General features: G+C 40.4%; 1 protein-coding gene across 1 annotated transcript in view; it reads right to left on the reverse strand.

The window, feature by feature from the left end:
* Positions 1–2,465, reverse strand: part of LOC128695854 (uncharacterized) — a 41,680-nt gene extending 39,215 nt beyond the window's left edge. The window contains exon 1 of the transcript XR_011393030.1: positions 2,249–2,465. The gene's annotated coding sequence lies outside the window, so the exon portion shown is untranslated. The remainder of the gene's footprint in view (positions 1–2,248) is intronic.
* Positions 2,466–6,065: the final 3,600 nt, after the last annotated feature.

The following is a 6,065-nucleotide window of genomic DNA, read 5'->3' on the forward strand; positions in this document are numbered from 1 at the left end:
CCACTAACACACAGGTACCTATTTTACTGCAAAAACAACCGGTGTAAGGAAACACATGCAATGTTTCTACCCTCGCCGGGAATCGAACCCGGACCCCTTAGCGTGTGAAGCGAGATCTTTTGCCATCAGGCCACGGGGCGACCAACACCTAACTATATAACTGTGATCGACAGACTGCCTCTGTATCCTATGAGGTGCTTTTTGTCATTCACCTGGGTCACTGCACTTCCAGTAGAGAACTGGAAGTGCCTCTCCTTCCAGCCAGATTGCCAAGGTTGCTACTTTAAGTTTGATTCATTAAAATTTAAAGCCTGTCGACTACGCGAGGGTTGGTGAAGCTACCTGTCCACCACCAATCAAGGCTATGATCTTAATTCCTAAAACAGGTATTAAACTCAGCATATATACCGAGATACACATCTCTGTATACAACCTTGCCATCACTGGCGCCCTCCTCCTTACATGTAACTTCCAGAGAATGAATGAACTTGCACTCGCACATCCAGCCGGCAGGAATTTTTCAGTCAGTGCCATATAGCATCTCTGTCTTCGTTATACAGCTCAGAGGAGAGGTCTAACCATCGGCTTAATGGAATGTGAGAGTTATGATATACAACTTGAATGATGGTTTACCAAGTGATTACGTAGTTTTTAAATTGTTTAAACCGAAGCCAGAGCCGGATGAAGGTATAGCAGGTGTGACTGGGGGGGGGGGGGTTATGGGGGCGATATTCTCATTCATCTCCACCCACCACCCCATCCACCGCCCCACCCACAAGCCCACCCACAGGCCCACCCACACCCCGGCCAGCAAACCAACAAGAATTTTTCCACAGTGGTTCGTTCTCTTTGCTAAAATAAATTTATTTACGTACAGATATACAAATACAGATACACAAATTATCATACATGGTAACATAGGTATAAATTACCCAGATAACCCCCAAGAAAGTCAAAGCCACGTATTCCCATCACTGGGGTCCTCAGAGATACGTTAATAAAATATAAAACTCTTCCCTGCACGAGGACAATTAAAGCTTCACGTCACCGGTATGCCACTCAAGGATTCCTTAATCCTTAAAATAGAGGCTAAATTAAACTCCCAATAAATGTAAATTGGGATACCTACATCTCTGTACATCCTTCACGAGATGGACGGAGACGTCGACCTCCCCAGGACGGTGGTCAACAATCTCTTCAGTGGGGGAGGGGGGCTCTTGCTTCTGAAGGGCTCTTGGCCCAAGAAACTAGAGCTTCCCGCCCCTTCCTAGAAGTTTAGCGCTTCGTCAGTGTAATACCACCACTCGCAGGATCAACAGCTGGTTCACAAACATGCCTAGGTGTTGTATCCTGGCAGCTGGTTATCCATCGTAACTAGTTATCTATCCTTGTAGCTGGTTATCTATCCCTACGGCTCGTTAGTAACAAAATGAGGGAGAATTATAACCAAGACAAGACCATGTAGGTTATCATGTACTGTTGAAGACTCTTGTTCCGTATTAAAGTGTCCACCTTCAAGAAAGCTGGTGTTAAGAGGCGCCTGAGTTTCCCTATCTCCTAATATCATGTTTATTTTCCCCCTATAATCTATCTTGTCCATAATTACTATAACATTTGCTTTGTCTGTTTCGTAAGGTGAAGTCCAGGATCTTTCCTTAATGCATGGTATAACTTAACAAATCTTTTAGGACAGTTGTTCCAGGAGAGGTCTGAGCTTTGTTCAGACCTCTCCTGGAACAATTCACAAAATAACTCACACCTGCACAGGAAACTTTAGACTGTTTCGGTCCATCCTGACCCATTGTGAGGTCATAACTAAGAAAAAATGAAAAACAAGAATAAAAGGTCACAAACCGTGATTGGAACAATACACAAATAACCCGCACATAGGAGGCCGAAACTTATGACGACGTTTCGATCAGACTTGGACCATTAACTAATGACTCGTGTGACTAGTTAATACAAATTAGAGGTCAGAAGATTGGTCGGAAGAGCAAGTGAGAATGAAATCTGCTAATTACCATAATTACTATCTATAATTACGTTACCAGGCAGCATGAATTAAAAATGCCAATTAATTAGAAAATGTTAAAAAAATACTTAAAATAATGAATATATTATTTGAAAAAAGATCAAACACTACTGCAGTTATATAATTTCTCCTATTGTATATCAACTAAGAAATCTCACGCTATGTAGATGACACATATGTTCCTAACTAATAGCTAATATGACGTGTAAAACTTACCTGTGGCTTACTGGTTAACAAGGGAACTCCAGGCAAAAAGGTGTGGTCAGTGTGTCCTGCTAATAACTCCCGTACACTGTTTACGTTGGTTGATCAATCGGGTTTAAGGCCGATTACGCTATTGCTACACGTATTCTTGTCAACACCAGCCCAGAATACTTTAATCCCCAAAAAGTAGGGATTAAAGGAAACTCTCAGCATATATATACGCCGAGAGAAATGCACCTCTAGGGCCCAAGGCGTATATATATATACTTGTTCTCAGCCTGCCAGATCTGCAGGTATGCTGAGGGTTCAGGAGTGGGAACTATGGAGTGAGGTCATTACCCACACACCCCCCACCTCGTAACCAAAACATTTAAATTACTTAATTAAAACTCTGAGCTATGCACGGGGGTAACTCAAAAAAATGTAAATGCAATGTACAATAGTTAATTTACTTTAATTGTGTAAAGGGTGTAAGAAAGCAAAACTGCGATCTAATTAGTTAACTCATAATCACAGTCACCATTCACTCTGGTAATTACACCCAGTTGTGCCAGCCAGAAGGACGTATCTCGCATTATATGGTGGTGGTATTATTATTATTATTATTATTAGTAGTAGTAGTAGTAGTAGTATTAGTAATAATGGTGAAACTAGTAGAAGTAATAATAATAATAGTATTATTAGCAATAGTAGTTGTAGTAATAGTAATGATGAACATCAAAATGGTATACAATACCGACAGGTTGGTAGGTAAGACACATAGGCAACAGTTAGGCAACTTTATTCCGAAACGTTTCGCCTACACATGGCCTCTTGGTACAGAAAACACCTTGGACAACCCTTTCAAGTGAGAATTGTTGGATCTGAGAGGGACCTGACCTCTCAGTGGCTACATTCTCACTACTACTACTACTACTCTGCACCTCTCCTTCCGACAGTATTTAAGTCTCCGCACTGTCGCTTGATCTTCAGATAGTTCCTGACTATGGAACTGAACTTCTCCAGGCTGAGGGACTGACAACCTCAAAATTCTACGACTTCAAGGGTGATGGACTGATTACATCGTCTTCACATCTCTACTGTTCCTGCCTACTTTCTGTATTCGACTGAAGAAGCCTACTGTGTAGGCGAAACGTTTCGGAATAAAGTTGCCTAACTGTTGCCTATGTGTCTTACCTACCAGTAATAGTAATAACCAGCAATATTAGTAGTAACAGAAATAGCAGTAGTAGTAGTGGTAGTAGCAGTGGAAGTAGTAGTAGTAGTAGTAGTGGAAGTAGTAGTAGTAATGGTAGTAGTGGTAGTAGTAGTAGTAGTGGTAGTAGTGGTAGTAGTATTAGTAGTAGTAGTGGTAGTAGTGGTAGTAGTAGTAGTGGTAGTGGTGGTAGTAGTAGTAGTAGTAGTGGTAGTGGTGGTAGTAGTAGCGGTAGTAGTGGTAGTAGTAGTGGTAGTAGTGGTAGTAGTGGTAGTGGTAGTAGTGGTAGTAGTGGTAGTAGTAGTGGTGGTAGTAGTGGTAGTAGTGGTAGTGGTGGTAGTAGTAGTAGTAGTGGTAGTAGTAGTAGTGGTAGTAGTAGTGGTAGTAGTAGTAGTGATAGTAGTATTGGTAGTAGTAGTAGTGATAGTAGTAGTGGTAGTAGTAGTGGTAGTAGTGGTAGTAGTAGTAGTGGTAGTAGTGGTAGTGGTACTAATGGTAGTAGTAGTAGTAAAGGTTAGATTAAAGGTACGTCTCAGGGAGGTGGAGAACCAGGCAGGTCCATCCTTCAACACTCCCCAGAGGACTCACGATGGAAAAAAAGAGGCAAAAATCACAGCAGAAAGTCTAATGAAATGCTAGAGTAGAGAGAAGAAAGTAAAGAGAAAGCCCCAAAAGACAGGAAAGGTGAAGGGAATACAAAAGACAGGTCAGAAGATAAAGGACAAAAAATACAAAGGTCAGGTCAAGTCACGAGTATTCTGGAGATCTGAGCTTCTGGCAAAATATTGAGAAGGGCAGGAATTAACAAGAGCTATTGATGCTTGCAATGTTGTGTAATAAGTTAGTCAGGTAAACTGCGTCTGTTAAGGGTAGACAGTTTAAGCGGAGGACCAGTTTACAGGATGGCTAATATATCTAACTTGACAGGAATGAGTATTGTTTGGAGCAGGAAGTGTAATATACAGCAGAAGTATTAGCGTCAGGAGGAGAAGACGTTTGTACTTTATTTCTAATTAGTGAATTATCTTGGCAAAATTTTGATATAGGAAGCAGTTTTATTAAGATTTTGTAAAGGAAAATGTGCCCCTTTTGAGACATTCTGAATGCTATTCTAAGTTACGTTTTGATCAGCAGAAACTTTGTCAATCCTTATTCAGCGAAAAGTAGCCTAAAGGGAAAGTATTAAGAAAGATGCTCTATGTTCATTCACCTAATTGAATGTCGGTATTTTTCTATCTTTCTCCTCTCAAGATTCTATAGACTGGAAACACAATGAAGACAATATAGTAATATATACTAGAGAAGTGGATTTAGCAAAGAAGAAAGTTTTGACTAGAGCTACTAACAATGTTATCAACCTGAATAGTCTCCGCTTGTAGCAGTCTATCGAGTGTAAGGGTAGAGTTTAATGAGCAGCTTCAAGAAATACAGAAATGATTATATGAAATTATCATATATCACCTAGGAAAAGACAGCAACAGCAGAGAGGACACCTTGGTGATTCTGGCTTCGTTCTACGTATATTAAGTTGTATTATATAAAAGAGTGAGCGCCACGAGTTATATGGGTGTCTCCACCACTAACCTCGCTATTAAAGTCACACCTCAAATCCTCCTTCATAATATACAACCTCGTATTTCTTTCTCGGTGGGAAGGGCAGTGTATCATTTAAGAGGTTAATAATGTAACAGAAGTCCCCCAAAAGGACCTACGAGGATCTACCCAAAACTGACCCTGGGCGAGTTATTCCTCTACAGTAAGATCATTTTTCCTACATTAAACGGGATGAAAGAGGGAGCTTTGGGTTTTTTCTCTGTATGTACACAACTCGACCTTGACACCCGTACTGGGGTGTCAAGACGCTTAAGAAGCCTCAGTCTCTCATTAGAAGGTTGAAGGTTGATGCTTATAAATGGCTCACTTTTCTGCTGCTGGCAGTATTAAAAGAATGTCTATTTTTCTTAATTCTAATGAGGTATTCATGTAATTCGACACCATCCTTCAGGAGTGAGGATTAACACACTGACTTAGAGAAACTAACTCGATCCTTGAGTAATTCAAGCCCATGTTGCCAAGATCAGAGGAAGACAAAAAAAAAATGCAATTGCAACTTGTATATTTACTACCAATTGAGAGTCATATACTTATATATCTGTTATATCTATGTGACTCTGATGGGTTAGTGATATACCCAATAAGAATATCTTATTATTTCACATGCACCTTTTAAATTACACCAAAGTGGTTGGGCCACTTACCTTTTATATCCTACCTCTCTCCCCCCCCCCTCCCACCCTTTTCCAATATTTCTATCCTTACCCATCCTTCTTCCTTACCCGTCTTACCAAAGCTCTGGTCATAAGAAGAAGGAAGACAAAAGTTGTTTAATTGCGAGTAACCAACTCGATCACGTAGGGAAAAACTACCTAAATCTTCCAGAGATAAACAAATGATAACCACAGAACTGGTCAAGAATTTACTAAAGAGTGACTTTATGATAACGCGTGATCAGAAAGACACAGCAAATTACAAATAAAAACCACAGACAATTTTTAAACACGTTCAGAAATAGATAGCATTACGAAGGCGACCCTGGGTCGTCGAAATACCTATCTAATTGCAGCTTTTTTGAAA

Source organism: Cherax quadricarinatus, chromosome 41, assembly GCF_038502225.1.
Source record: "Cherax quadricarinatus isolate ZL_2023a chromosome 41, ASM3850222v1, whole genome shotgun sequence".
Classification (NCBI taxonomy): Eukaryota; Metazoa; Arthropoda; class Malacostraca; order Decapoda; family Parastacidae; genus Cherax; species Cherax quadricarinatus.